General features: G+C 39.7%; 1 protein-coding gene across 1 annotated transcript in view; it reads right to left on the reverse strand.

Moving 5' to 3' along the window:
• The window catches only part of TRIP12 (thyroid hormone receptor interactor 12), a 153,236-nt gene extending 138,683 nt beyond the window's left edge, over positions 1 to 14,553 (reverse strand). Inside the window, exon 1 of the mRNA XM_011969149.1 lies at positions 14,487 to 14,553. The gene's annotated coding sequence lies outside the window, so the exon portion shown is untranslated. The remainder of the gene's footprint in view (positions 1 to 14,486) is intronic.

Consider the following 14,553-nt stretch of genomic DNA (forward strand, 5'->3'; position numbering starts at 1 on the left):
ACCTTGAAACTAGGTAAAGAGGAATATGGGATGTTCCTTATACTATTTTTGCAAGATTTTTATAAATCTGTGACTATATCAAAATAAAGACATCAAAAAACATATTCCATATCACACTGCTAACACTGACCTTATTTATTTGAAACTGTAAGTAGTCAAAGAGACTATAATTAGCAGTGATAAAACACTTGAACTTGAATCAAATTTAGAAACGGCCCCCCACAAAACTTTTCTAAGTGTGTAATCCGGGTCAGGGTTATTTTTCCTTTCAATTTTTAGGTTCCACTTTAATTGTCCATTAAATTTACTCAAAACCTCAATTATAACATCTTAAAAATATATACACACTGTTGACTAACTTTATACATTTCCACCAACTGTGAAAATAAGGTACCATTTAGGAGAACTATTAACATTTACAATAAAACAAATACTATTTGATCACTTAACTGAGAACCAGGCGCTGTGCTAGGTAAGAACTTCATTTACTCATTAAAACCTGAAAAGAATCCTGAAAAGTAGTATTTTCTATATTTTACACAGTAACATCCTCAAGGTCAAACAACAAGGAAAACCCAAGTTCATCTTGCTGCAGAGTCCATGATTCTCACAATGATCTCATTTCAATTCTAAATTTCTACCACTCAAATAATTCCAAGACAGTATCAGAAAAATCCACCTTCTCAAAACTGTCTTTTCAGATGCAAAGGAAAGGAAAATAAAAACACTGTCTCTCAAAAGGAATGGTTACTAAAAATACATCTTACAATGCTGAGGAAGCTGAGGCAAGAAGATTGCTTGAGGCCAAGAGTTCAAGATCAGCCTGGGCAACGTAGCAAGATTTCATCCCTACAATAAATAAAAAATTAACCAGGCATGGTGGCTACTCGGCAGCCAAGGTGAGAGGACCACTTGAGCCCACAAGTTCGAAGCTGCCGTGAGATATGATCACACAACTGCACTCCAGTCTAAACAACAGAGAGAGACCTTATCTCTAGAAAAAAATAACAATGATAATAATAGCTTAAATGCAAGCACTTATCCTATACCAGGCATTGTTTTAAATGTTTTACATATATTAACTAATTTAATCCTCATAACAATCAGGATATAAATACTATTTTTACTCCCATTTCACAGATGGGAGAACTGGTGTCAAAAAAAAAAAGAGGTTCTTCAACTAGTAATGTTGGAGCCTAGATTTAAACTGAATCTCAGTGTTCGCTCTTAACCACTTCACTAAACTTACTATTATTTAGACATTATCACATTATCCTCCATCCACAGAGACTGTGCTAACCTATATAAAGTACCACGGGCCCAGCCCTGAGCCAAGGGAAGAATTCAATACAGGTTAGTTGCTAATATTATTCAAGATGCCTTTTCTTAATATTCTTATTCATCTTCCACACCAGTGGGCTAACCTAGATCATTAGACTATATTATATACCTTTTATAGTGACACATCAAAAAGGGATCCAGGAATTTAATTCTGAATTCAAGGTGGGCAAATATATACAGATGCAAATAATGTAACTATTCTGAGAAATATCTTGGTAATATTTTTGCCATATTCTTTATTCCAAACAGTCGGTCATCTTATAAAGCATCTGCATAATGTCTCACAATTCAGTTTAAGAGATTTTATGCTGCTGGGTATGGTGACTTATACCTGTAATCCCAGCACTTTGGGAAGTTATGCGGCCAGACATGATGGCTCACGCCTGTAATCCCAGCACTCTGGGAGGCCAAGGTGGGCAGATCACTTGAGGCCAGGAGTTCAAGACTAACCTGGGCAACACAGTGAGATCCCTCTACAAAAAATAAAAAAAATTAGCCAGTCACAGTGGCACATGCCTGTGGTCCCACCTACTGAGGAGGCTGAGGCAGGAGAACCACTTGAACCTGGGAGGCCGAGATTGTAGTGAGCTGAGATCACGCCACTACACTCCAGCTTGGGTGACAGAGTGAGATTCTGTCTCAAAAAAAAAAAAAGAGATTTTATGTTAGTTTTGTCCAAGTTTACCACTCTCCCTTTAAGATTATAAACTCCAGGCCAAGGACTACATTTTATGTATCTTTATAATCCCAAATCTTAGTCTGTGGCCTGAAATAAGAAGTGTTCAGAAATACTTATTATATGCTGATAAGGGCCAGGAGTGGTGACTCATGCCTGTAATCTCAGCATTTTGGGAGGCCACGCCACAGTGGAAGGATCACTTGAGCCTAAGGCTTTGAGACCAGCCTGGGCAACATAGGGAGGCCCTGGCTCCACCAAAAAAAAAAAAAAAAATTAAAATATTAGCTGGATGTGGTGGTGCACATCTGTAGTCCCAGCTAGTCAAGAGGCTAAGGTGGGAAGATCGCTTGAGCCCAGGAGGTCAAGGCTGCAGTAAGCAGTGATTGTGCCACTAGACTCCAACCTGGCTGACAGCGTTGAGACCTCATCTAAAAAAGAAAAAAAAAGTCTGGTACAGTGGCTCATGCCTATAATTCCAGCATTTTAGAAGGCTGACGCAGGAGGACTGCATGAGGCCAGGAGTTCAGGACCAGCCTGGGCAACATAACAAGATTCTGTCTTTACCAAAAAAAATACAAAACAGCCAGGTATGGTAGTGCGAGCCTACAGTCTCAGCTACTCAGGAGGTGAAGGCAGGAGGATAACATGATCCAAGGGCTTTCAAGGCTATGGTGAGCCATGATTATACCATTATGCTCCAGCCTGGGTGACAGAGTGAGACACCTAACTCTAAAAACAAAAAAAACTTAGTAATATATACCATTTGCTTATAATTCACATGTATTAATTCTATATCCACTGCTAGAGTAACTTCACTGAGATGCCTTAAATGATTGCTTTTCTAGGTCTGAGAGTACTGCTACATATAATTCAAGCAACACCTTTAAGAGATAAATGCAGCAGTTGCTGAAACCAAGATAACTTCTTTCCTTGTGCCATGATTCTAATACTAGCCCTTAAAATAGAAACAATTCCAGAATTTTTTTAGAACTGTTGTTTTACTAAGTCCTTGATTTTACACTCCTTAAAATAACTATAGATTAAGCCATTCCTAACTTTACAACTGTCTGAAGAAATACGGAAAACTTCCCAAATCCTTTACTATTGCATTAAAAATTTAAATAAACTCAGCAGGAATCATGAAAAAGTTCTAAATTTCTTGAGATACAGAAAACTCTTAGAAGTTAACTCTGTAATTATGAATCACCTTCATTTTCTTTTTTAGTAATAAGAAACAAAACCGTAACACCATGGCTGAATATCAGTAAACATGTGAGTTAGGCAGTAGACCCATTTTACAGAAGAGAAAGAAACTGTGGTATTCCAGCAAACCTAAGTTTACCAATTCTTTAACTTATTCAAGAAACAAACTGAGTATCGATTAAAACAGGTACCACAATGAAGATAGAAAATGACGGTTTATTATCTCTTCAGTAATTCCTTTCGGTAGTCCTTAGTTTCTGCAATGACAAGATACCTGGAAAAAATGTCATGGCCTAATATACAGGCAGCTGAAAAGTAATACTAGATGGTTAGAAGAGGCAGAAGCAGATTATCTTACAGCACCACACCAAAGGCTGAAATTCTCCAAGTCTTAGTTCATATCAGCAACTGGAAAGGCAACACTTTTCAAAAGGCAGGATGAAGAGTACAGTAAAAAAGATGAACTCTGCGATTAACAGTCTAGTTTTCTGAAAGGATTTTGAGGCCAGAATGTAAAAATCAACACTAACATTACTAATGACAGTTGAGAAATAATTAGCAAATAGGTCTGATCACAAAGGTAAGACTACTGAATCTTCTTAAACATCAGCCTACTTGTTGCCATCTACTGGGGGAAGGGCACAAATGCATTTGGACCTGCAGTGGAGGGGTAGAGATCAGGGTCAAATTCCCTTGAGACTAAGCTGCTTTCCCTAGGTGAGAAGAAATGAAAACACACGTTTCGTAAAGGAAAAAATACATGAAGTTGGGTGGTTGTTTTGCAGAAAAATAGGCACTCTTGTGCTACAGCAGTAAAACATATAGACTGCACGAATATTTTTATTCTAAAGTAAGTCCACAAAATGTTGCACAATACGGCCTTCCTTACTCCCCAAACAGGTACAATTCTGAGTCATAAATCTGCATAGCTAACATCTCTGCTTTCTACATAAGAATCAAATTAATCCAAACCGCAATTAGGAAAGTCAGTAGGAACACACTAGAAATAAAAGCTGCTAAAAAAAGCTAAATATTATAGCTATCAGAACACTGAAAAAAAAATTTAGTTTCTCTTCAGACACCATATAACCTAATTTCTCATTTTTAAAATCCTGTGTACCTACTTGTATAAAAGTAACAGTTTTTGTTAAAGGATATAAAATTATGCTAGATAGGAAGAGTATGTTCTCCTGTTCTATTCCACTGCAGGGTGACTATAGTTTAATACATAGTTTCAAAGAGCTAGAGGGAAGATATTGAATGTCCCAACACAAAGAAATGAAAAATATCTGTGATGATGGTATGCTAATTACCCTGATCTGACTACTATACATTGTATGTATTGACACATTACTAAGTGCCCCAAAAATACATACATGTGTCAAAATTTTAAAAACAAAGGGTAACTACTATGCAGAGTGCAAAGCAAACATTTTATTAGAATATTTAATTTGATTAAACTATGTAATATTAATTTATACTTTTTTAAAGTATTTAAATATCCCAGAGTCAGTAATGGCTAGGAAAAAAAAAAGTATTTAAATATTTAAACCACAATTCACTTTTGTTTTAAACATAATTTCACTGTATTGAATGCTAAGCAAAAGTTTCCCTTTAAAGTCCCAATAATAAGACTTACAAATTACTGAGGACAACTCACAAAAAATCATGCATTAGGTATCAAAAAGTATTTTGAATAAAAAAAAACTGAACAAACAGCAGCAGCTTCCACTAAAGGAAGACTTGTGTGTCCAACAGAGGACTGGTGTGAGTCATTTAGACAATAAATCAGCTCCTGCTTATTTAACATTTTAAACAACAGGAAAAAAAAAAAAAAAGCAATTTTACCTTCACTACTTCTATCTCCTCCAAAACTTACCACAAAAACCTTTATATGTAGTACCAGAAAGGGAAGCACTGTCATAAAAAACAACATCTAAAAGCACTTTTATTTTCATTTTCAGTTCATTCATAAATATTTTTGTATACTTTTTTCACATCATCACCTATTCAGGGATCAACAATCATTCAACATAATCTGTTAAATCTAATTCCTTGATCTCCCATTTAAGAACTTCAATAATCTCAGCCCAATTCCTGTGATTTCAAACATATGGACCCTCTCTACTCCAGAGAGCTCATTTACCTTAATATTAGATCCTCACCACAATTACACCTTTAAGCTCCCCATTCTTCTATACCGTCCTCCAATCAGGGCTAGTTTAGGCCCCTCTCTCTTCTTGGTCTTCCTCAGTAACTTCGACCCAGAACTGAACCTCTCTAAACTTCCAAGTACCCACTGTATAAAACTCAATCTTGTACTCAATAACAAATATGCACAATGTTAGATGTTGTGTGCTGCTGTTATAAGTTTGAACTCATCTACAACAAAGTACATTTCAAGATAAGGAATCTCCTTTCGTAAATCTCTTCTTTCTCAGCACCCTCTAAGAGGGCAGGTCTTGTATGGAACCAGATACCCACTCACATTAGCTGCTGATGAATATTTGTTTTTGTTTTTTGAGAGAGGGTCTCACTCTGTGGCCCAGACTGGAGTGCAGTGGTATGATCTTGACTCACTGCAGCCTCAACCTCCTGGGTTCAAGCGATCCTCCTGCCTCAGCCTCCCAAGTAGCTGGGGCTACAGGCATGCACCACCACATCAGGCTAATTTTTTTTTTATTTTTAGTAGAGACAATGTCTTGCTGTGTTGCCTAGGTTGTTCCTAAACTCCTGGGCTGAAATCATCCTCCTGCCTCAGCCTCCCTAGGGGCTGGAATTACAGGAATGAGCCACAGCGCCTGGCGGAATATTTGTAAATGAAGGTGCTTCAACAATTTATTTAGTATAGCCACAAATCATGCCCTAATTCATGTTTCTTAATTTACATTCCAATATCAGATTTTCTAAATGCAGAAAAATCTACATTTAGAGTATTTACAGAATATTTATCTAGGCTAAATACTATACTCCTATATATAGTTTTAGACAAATAAGCAGTGATGGAGTAAGTTAAATATCAACTATATGAAACATAACGGAACTTGAAAGACAACGAATAAGTTTCAGGTTCCTTTTATATTCTGCCAAGCACAACTGTGGCACACAGTAAGCACTTGATAAATATGTATTGATAAATAAATCATCATCTACTAATAAACATAATCTCCAAATGCTAAATTCGGGGTAACCAACTAACTATTCTAAGGCCTTAACAATTCCTTAAGTAGCTGATTTTAATGAGCCTAATTTTGAAAAATTCACATTCTACACTCAGCTGCCAACCCCTGAAAAATGAAAACAAGCAAGTAAATTATGGCAAATGATGCTAATATTATTTCACAACACAGTTTCTCAATGTGTCCCACCAAAACACACTATCACGTACACCTACCATGTACAATGCATTATGTTGGAAGCCTTGTGCCAGACACTGTGAAGATAAAATAATGAGATCTCTACCTTGAAGAGGCCAAAAATGCAGTTAAGAAGTTAAGATGTAAACAACTAATCATGTAAGACAGAAAGTGAAAGCCATCCTGAAATATGTTATAGAAGGGGAATAGGAGAGTAAGGAGTAAAAATTTTAAAGGAGTCACTAGAAGAAAGTCAAGTGTGTGTGTACATATAGTTGTAAGAGATACAGGCCAGGTGCGGTGGCCCACGCCTGTAATTCCAACACTGGGGGGCCGAGGCAGGTGAATTGCCTCAGATCAGGAGTTCAAGACCAGTCTGTAATCCCAGCTACTCAGGAGGTTGAGGCAGGGGAATTGCTTGAACCAAGGAGGTGGTGGAGGTTACAGTGAGCTGAGATCGCGCCACTGCACTCCAGCCTGGGCGACAAAGCAAAACTCTGCCTCAAAAAATAAAACAAATAATAATAATAATAATAATAATAAAGAGATACAAGATGTGGAAGGGGTATCAATTCAAGTAGACAAAAAACCAAAGCAAAAACGCTAAAAAGTTGCTGGGTGTGTTCAGAGAGGAAGAAACAGTTCAATCTGATTGCAGCCAAGGATGCAAAACAAACAGAATTACGAAACACTGGGGTCTTAGAAGTTGGTACTATTTGCATATATTTCCTATTTACAAGGCTACTAGAAGCACTTGGTTTTTGAGAATCAAAAAAAGTAGGGGACCTTCATATGATCTCTATGAACCTGCTCTCTAAGGACACAAAGCAGCTTAAATTACAACTGAAGAGAGAATTTCAAGAGATGGGCTACTGTGAAAACTCACTTTAGGTTTCCAGGGCATCACACGTTTACCAATATAAAAACTTTAAGTTAATCTGACCTTAAGAAGACAGCACAAGGTACATCTATTTATTCAGAACACTGCCCACAGGCAGAATGAGTAGGAGTTTTGAAGTCAGGGTAGAACTCATTGGTTATGACAGCCAACAAGTTGATTAAAATACACACTGAAATGCTGTAACTTCAAGTCTTGAAGGCTTCCTGATGGACACTTACGCTTATAAATAGCCTTCAAAAATCTATGTATAGGTAATAACACCATATTTATAGAAATATGTACATGCTATCTAAAAAGAAACAAACAGAATAAACTAGAATGATGTATACTATTATAAATTGCAGACACTAATCAGTTAGCACTGTATTAAAACATATCAGTTAGGCGCAGTGGCTCACTCTTGTAATCCCAGCACTTTGGGAGGCCAACGCGGGTGTATCACGTGAGGTCAGGAGTTCAAGACCAGCCTGGCCAACATGGTGAAACCTGTCTCTACCAAAAATACAAAAAATTAGCTGGGTGTGGTGGCAAGCGCCTGAATCCCAGCTCTGGGGAGGCTGAGGCAGGAGGATTGCTTGAACCCAGGAGGTGGAGTTTACAAGTGAGCCAAGATTGCGCCACTGCACTCCAACCTGGACAACAGAGCGAGACTCAATTTCAAAAAAAACTTATTTAGGTCTTCAATGTACTTTAAACTATCAACTATTATATGCACATAATGTCCAATTAAAGAATAACAAAATGGCTTGCCCTAATTCCTTTTAAAATGTATGATTTAAAGTAACTTGCAGTCTCCAAATACATACTGACTAAAAGTCTCAATCATTTTAGCATTAACGATGCAAAATATGAATCAAAATTTAAAAAACAGGACATTAAGCCATTACGAAATATTTCCACTTAAAGTATCTTATTTTATTTTCACAAGACTTATTCTATCAACAAACACTTAATCCCTATTATGGACCAGGTACTGTGCTAGATGCAGAAACAAAAAGGGACACTGCTTGGGATTAGTGTCCTTGTAAAAGTTTAAAAAAGAAGGGTGGAAGCTAAGGACTTTAAAGAATTCATAATCAACTAAGGAATACAATTGTATATTAAACAAAAAAAAAAAAAAATTTTTTTTTTTTGAGACAGGGTCTCACTCTGTCTCCCAGGCTGGAGTGCAGTGGCACAATTCGAGCTCACCACAGTTTTGATCTCCCAGGCTCAAGCAATCCTTTCACCTCAGCCTCCCAGGTACCTGAGACTACAGGCATGTGCCACCATGCCCAGCTAATTTTTGATTTTTAGTAGCGACAAGGTCTCTACTAAGTTGCTCAGGCTAGTCTCAAACTCCTGGGCTTAAGCGATCCTCCTGCCTCAGCCTCCCAAAGTTCTGGAATTACAGGCATGAGCCACTGGGTCCGGTCAAATGTTTCAAGTAGGATACCTATGCATATAACAGAGGTATGTTCGAGTTAAAAGAGTTTTAACAAATGAGGCAATGGCCGACAGTACTGTAAACAAATGGAGAAAGGGCTTTGTGTTCCAATTCATCTGTGGAGCCTAATCTAAATACAGAATGTCTAGCACATAAATGACAATTGACTCTAGGTTAGGTAGTAATAATCAGATTTTTCAGATTAGGCACTTGAAGCTCACAAAGTACTAAGTTAAATTATTTGCCCAAGGTTACAAAGATGGGAAGTGCACAGCTAGGACTGGAACCTAAGTCTTGCCTTCAAATCAGACAATCACTTGAACAGTGCTATTAAGGAAAACACAGAGTAGCAGGTATTTTTCACTCTAGACCACCTGAATGACTTTTTAAATCAAGCATAACCATGATAGCCGGGCATGGTGGCGCCTGTCTGTGATCCCAGTACTTGGGAGGCTGAAGCAGGAGAATCGCTTGAACCCGGAAGGTGGAGGCTGCAGTGAGCCGAGATTGCGCCACTGCACTCAGCCTCGGCGACAAGAGTGAGACTCCGTCTCAACAAACAAACGAACAAGCATTACCATGAAACTGACTACTGCCAATAGCTTCTGCACTCTCAAGAAAAAAGCATGTAAGCCTGAATAATGAGTTAAGTTCCTTTTTCTTCTATCCAATGATTTAATGAAATCACTGAAATCACAAGAAACCACCAAAATCTAAAAGGCCTCAGAGAAAAATGACTAAACAGACTTATTTCAGTCTAGGAAACCTCTTTTTGCCAACAACCTAAAATTATCAGTAAGTGAGGATATTAAAGAACTACATTTTTTAAAAATCCAAGACATTAGCTGAGTTAAATTTTACCTTAAAAAAAAAAATCAAGGAACAGGTCTAGCATCAGTATACTTATCTATTTACTACAAATAACAGCAACCATCCATTATGCACAGAGAAACCCAGCAGAGAGGTAGAGAACAGCTGCTTTGAGGTTATGTCTTCAAGTCTGTAACACAGCTGCTCAAATGATACACAAGTACCAAAAGAAAATACACCAGTAAAGCTTACATTACACTATACTACACTACACGTTAAGAATTACCAGGCACTGGCTGGGTGCGGTGGCTCACGCCTGCAATCCCAGCATTTTGGGAGGCTGAGGCGGGGGGATCACGAGATCAGGAGATCGAGACCATCCTGGCTAACACAGTGAAACCCCGTCTCTACTAAAAATATAAAAAAATTAGCAGGGCATGGTGGCGGGCACCTGTAGTCCCAGCTACTTGGGAGGCTGAGGTAGGAGAATGGCGTGAACCCAGAAGGCAGAGCCTGCAGTGAGCCGAGACTGCGCCACTGCACTCCGCCTGAGCGACAGAGCGAGACTCTCTCAAAAATAAATTACCAAGTACTAAGATTATATACAACAATCTAAAAATTATATTTATTCTGTAATGTCCACCAGATTTTTACTCTTCCACCCTATTTGGCCTGGACTCCCCTCACGCTTGGCCTTATTAACTAAAGCTTGGCCTATGAAAAAAGTGGCACAGAATAAGCCACTGGCTTAACACTAAAACATGGCAGTGACAGTTGATATCCATCCAGGCACTTTAATGGCACATTAGTCAGGGGAGATGTGAAGAGGCCATGATTACTGAACCAACCAACAGAAAGCATTCTGAAGAATCTGCCGGGGTCAAAGAACCCTTCCAAGCAGGTTGGAGTGCAGTGGCGTGATCATAACTATTAACTTCGAATCTCTGGGTTCAAGCAATCCTTCCGCTCCAGCCTCCAGAGTTGCCTAGAACTACTGACGCATGCCACCATGCCCTGCTAATTTTTTCTTTTTTGGGGAGACAGTCTCACTATGTTGCCTGGGCTACAACTCCTAGCTTCAAGAGATCCTCCCGCCTTCCGCCTCCCGCCTCCCAACTCCCCACCTCCAGTGCCACCTCACCCAGACCAATCAGGTTTATTAGCATACCTTCACACATACCACATTGATATGAAATCATCCTTGCCCTCAGGAAGCCTATAATCCAGTCAGGGAAACAAAAGCAACACATGTCAACAAATACAATATTGTAATGCAGAAATGAAGCAAGTACAGATAATCAGAAATATAAAAATCACAGATAAAAACTTGTTTGAGGAAGCAATTTGAAGGGATGAATTGTAAGTTGTTCTTTACATCCTTTATCTTCTATGTTTTTCGGTAAATAGTGGGTGCTTGCTTGATTTAAAAGAGGGAAAACTCCATGTCAAACAAGCAATTGCAAGGAGTGATTTCAGTGAAGATAAAAAAAACCAAGCAGGTTGCTGTTTTGACTTGAGTCCACCAAATAGCAAACAAAAAAATAAAGGAGCAACTGGTATCACATTTGCTCAAAAAGATCCCTACCTAGCCACTTAAAAGGAGGGAAAGTTCCGTAGGTTCTGCAGAAAACAGTGACCAGGATTCAGAAGCATTATTCTCTAATTGTAATCTCTTACATTAAGTCAATTTCATGAGTCACAAACCAGAAAAGGTAAGAATTTTGTCAATAAAAAACGTAAACAAATTTGAAGTTTCTTTAAACAGATAAACAAGTTTATTAGGTAGAATGATGGCAAACAAGTATCTGGCATGCTGATGTCAAAAAAAGAAGGTAACTTTAAAAAGACAAAAATTAGACCCAAATTCTACTACCAATTAAGCAGCAATTTCAAATTATAAAGTTCTATAACTTTGTACCTTCAACCTACTTTACATTAAATCTCCCCTGCCCCACGGACCACCACCACTAATGAGAAGCTGTATCTTTTAAAAATGAACTCAAAACAGCTAATGTAATTTTCTAAAATTAATTTATTTATTTAACATGTTGTTTTTTTCCCACAGTCATTACATCTGCTGGGTTTCACAACCACCCAGTGAGGTAAAATAGAGATTACCCACTCCCATTTTACAGATAAAATAAATGAAGACCAGATAGGTTAAGTGACTAGCTCAAGGTCACAAAGCTACTAATCAGTAGCGTGTGAATTTCCAAGCCAGTGATGTTTTCTTTGCTAAGATGACAACCCTAAAACAAAGCAGGATAGTAAAACCTTGTCTAGATAACATAAATACAATAATCTTAAAAGTTACACTGGGGCCGGTGCAGTGGCTCGCGCCTGTAATCCCAGCACTTTGGGAGACCAAGGCGGGCGAATCACCCGAGGTGGCCAACATGGTGAAACTCTGTCTCTACTAAAAACGCAAAAATTAGCCGGGCATGGTGGCGCGTGCCTGTAATCCCAGCTACTCAGGAGGCTGAAGCAGGAGAATCACTTGAACCGGGAGGCAGAGGTTGCAGTGAGCCTAGACTGCACCACTGCACTCCAGCCCGGGTGACAGAGCAAGACTCTGTCTTTTTAAAAAAAAAAAAAAAAAAAAAAAAAAAGTTACAATGGGAAAGGAATCATACATGGAATCACACATTACTACAAATTTGCTTTGCCAGGTGAAAGTACTGATTTCACCATGATCTACCCAGCATCCCATCCGTTTTTTAAATGTAACTACTACAGTTTAGCACCTTCTGGAACTCTAACTGCCAAAACTGTTCTCAAACTTTTTGAAAGTAAATGAAAACAAAGAAAAAAAGAAAAAAAAGCCTGTTCATAGACACAAACTAAGTAATATAAATGTCAGCTAAACAGACTTAAAAACTGCTCACACTCCTGAAAAACTGGGGATTTAATGGAAACAATGATAATCTTAATTACAGTTTTCCAATTCTTATGGATACTGGCACATTCACAGAAAGGGCAGACGTGTACGAAGCCCACAAACCCCAATCATGTTATGTACTCTTAAGCTTAAAATAAATGAAATAAAAACTCCCTCAATCTCACAAAGATAGTTACAGTAGTTCAACATTTCTGGGGCTGAACACACAGGAGGAAGTGTCAAAAGAAAGAATTAGAAATTTTGTATACTTTAAAACTTACACTTAATATTGATCACTTTCCATGTGATAAATATGAAAATCAGCCTCAATAAAATCCTCTACAATTTATTGTCTCTAAACCTCTACTAATTCCATTCCTCAACCCCCCCGGGGTGTAAATGCGACACACACAGGCCTCATATACAGGCCTCTTGCCTTTTTTTCTAACACAACTAGGACCTTTGTTCTGAGCGTCGGTTTTTTACCCCACTCAATAGCTCTTTCAACTTTCTACCCCGTATTTTTTGTTTGGTTTTTCAAGAGGAGACTCTGAGCCTCAACTTGCTAGGTCTTTAAAAAATGAAATGCCAAAAATATCTAATGAGAGTCTCGAGAGGAATAGAAAGTTAAACACATCACTAAAGGGCCTACAAAACGGAGTAAAGCCCGCAGATCGGGTGATCTGGCAGCCCAGACAAGATCGAGGACCGCGACTAGGAAGGGAGACAGCAGGAGAGCAGTTAGACGTCCACTTAGAACGGATTCACTGCGCTATTAACCGTACCCGCCCCCCCGCCCCCCCGCACCGGCCCAACCTTCACACACAGACACATTCCCTCCCCGAGTTAACTAACGAAGCAATTAAACTATGCCCACCACCAGACTCGATGCTTAGGCTAAACCTCCCCCAGACAAAGTAAAACAGCATTATCAAAAAAACAAACAGATCTGTCTTAAGGGTTTGGAAGCTGCCCCTTCCGTTCTCTCCTCACCACGTAAGGTAACCAATTCCCTCCTGTCCCCCACCAGCAGTTCAAACGTGTGATTTCCCCCCATTTACATGTGCTTTTATGTTTTTCCGTATTTTTCCATCTAAGAAATGAAGGATTTCTTATTCTGAGGAAGGGAAAGACGCTGAGGAAGACAGGATTTGAGGTTTTACTACCTTCGTTATTCGAACTCCCCTCCAACTTGTTCCTGTACTAGAAAACCCACTCACTATGGAGAAGGAAGGAGAGGGGCTGCACTGATGGACAAACGTTGTAATAGGTTTTATGTAATCCACATATAAATAAATTAATCGCCTGACTCGCTCTGAATGCTAATACGATTGGGGTGACAATTGGCCCACCTCCCTCCCCCAAGTCCTAGTTAAACCCACCTACCACCAATTTCCATTCTGATCTATTTAAAAGGATACTCTTCCTCTCAGTCAAGTTTCTTGGCTTCTTTAGGCCTCCCTGCATGCCCCCCTCGTCATCATCCTCCCTCAGCCTCAACTTCCCACGGCTTAAAAAACTGCCCCGCGCAGACCCCGTCTCCGGGCTCGCCCTCCCTCAACCGTCCCTCGCCGTCCCCCTGGGCAGGAAACCCCTTACTGCGGTCTAAAGTCACTCCGGCCTCTCCCTCCTCTGACCCTCGCTTCCCACAACTGTTGTCACTCGAGCTGCTCCCTAGTTTCCATTTCCGGGCCGTCCACAGCCCCGGAGCCTCCCCTTTCCCGATTTCCGGGCCCCTCGTCCCATTTCCGGGGAACCCTTGCCGTCTTCACACCCCCCACCTGCACTTCCGGCCCCCCACTTTCTCTCTTCCCAGACACCCTCCAAGCTCCAAAGCCCACTTCCGGCCCCTCTCGACCCCCGCCGAGCTCCCCAACACCCGCAAGCCTTACCCCGGTTCTCTGAAGGGCCCTTCTCATTGCGGGGAGCCGGAGGAGGGACCCAGCGACCCCTGCCTCC

Source organism: Mandrillus leucophaeus, unplaced genomic scaffold (genome assembly GCF_000951045.1).
Source record: "Mandrillus leucophaeus isolate KB7577 unplaced genomic scaffold, Mleu.le_1.0 Scaffold878, whole genome shotgun sequence".
NCBI classification, from domain to species: domain Eukaryota; kingdom Metazoa; phylum Chordata; class Mammalia; order Primates; family Cercopithecidae; genus Mandrillus; species Mandrillus leucophaeus.